The sequence below is a fragment of the Morone saxatilis genome, unplaced genomic scaffold, assembly GCF_004916995.1.
Source record: "Morone saxatilis isolate NCDOM2014 unplaced genomic scaffold, NCSU_SB_2.0 Contig5, whole genome shotgun sequence".
In the NCBI taxonomy this organism is placed as follows: domain Eukaryota; kingdom Metazoa; phylum Chordata; class Actinopteri; family Moronidae; genus Morone; species Morone saxatilis.
In genome coordinates this window covers 16656172-16657857 of record NW_023340095.1, presented here as the reverse complement: position 1 = coordinate 16657857, position 1686 = coordinate 16656172, and positions in this window count along the sequence as shown.

Sequence of the window (1686 nt, the reverse complement as noted above, 5' to 3'; positions counted from 1 at the left end):
TCACAGAGCGCTGATTGATCTGAACCAGTGCGGTTTGGAAGCTTGAAGCCTGGCATGATGGATTTTTGTGTGATCTCATGATTTCGTGAGTCCAGCTGCCTCACAAGGTTACCACACTGTTGCACAAATGTTCCTTAATGACGATGAACATGGGCACTGTTACTTATTTTTCTTTTTTCTTTTTTTCTTTAATGGATAGTGAAAGCTGAAGGTTGACAGGAAAGGGGGGTAGAGAGAGGGGATGACTCGCAGCAAAGGGCCGCAGGTTGGATTCGAACCCTGGGCCGCTGCAGCTTGGTACATGGTCGCTAGCTCTACCAGGTGAGCTAACCGGTACTAACTAACTCTCACTTATTTTGATGTCAATCCCACTTTGCTGCTGCTGTAAATACTCACTAGTGCATCAAATGTGTATTCATTCACAGAACATAGTCCCCAACAGATTTACTCCTGCTTGAATTACAGTGCCCAGCTGTCCTGAGAGGTTTTATCTTATTATCTGATCTGAAAACACGGGCTGAATGATCCACAACACAACGTACACATAATGCTACATAATGTAACACCACCACAACCTTAATATAGCTTTTAAAAATTCCACATTTCCTTAACCTACCTCTTTTTCTGAGTGGTGAGCTAACGTATCTGTTTAGGGAATTTTTATTTTATGGTCACATTGCTTCATGTCTGATAAAGTAATGCATTTGGGTTTTTGTCTTAGCTTTCTTGTATTGAAAATGTGCCCAAATATCACCTTATTTCTATATTCCAAACCCTGTTAACATATTCAGTTTTCATTAACAAAATTAATAGTGCAAAAAGAAATAAGCTTATATATAGTATATGAGCATATAGTTGTGAGCAGAAGGAAGTGTTTATTTATGTTTTTGTCAACAACTGTGGGGCCCAAAAGTGGTACACAAATGGTACGTTATATACATAATAATATATACTGTTGTATAACACTCACAGGAACAATTTGATGAATAATTTGTACATTTTACTGACAATACTTTTGTTGTATTGCTGCTTTTATGTAAATATAAGATCTGAATCCTTCTTCCACCACTGCTCGTACTTCTCCGGCCTTATTTACCATTTCTCTGCTCCTCCTGTTCAGTTCATGCATGCAGAGAGTTGTGTAGCACTGGGAGTCAGTACTCAGTACTGGTCACACTGAGTGACCAGTACACTGAGTCCTGTGTTTCTCTGTACTGGGTGACCCAGACAGAGCTGCCCCAACCCTGGAGCTCAGTTTACATGCACAGATACACAGCAAACCTCACAGAGTTATAAACAGAATCATCTTTATGTATCTGTCGCTGAGATGGATACTGAATACTCAACAGACAGAAAAACACTGAGTCAGGGTGAAGTCTTAAAATGTTTTAAATAAAGGGCTTAAAAAGTATAAAATTCTCTTAAATTTAGATTGGATTTGTCTTTAATATGTTTTAATCATGTCATGACATCCCTTGAATAAATAAATAACTATTTGAACATGTTAGCATGCAGATATTAGCAGATATTGCCAAAGTACAGCCTCACAGAGCTGCTGGCACAACTGCAGACTCTCTTACTTATTGTTTTTATTCTTATGACTGGCAAGTTAAGTTTCCCTTTGTACAACATGTGCTAAAACCTTTCACATTTAGTGGTTTTAGTGGTTTTAAGTTGTGTTTAATG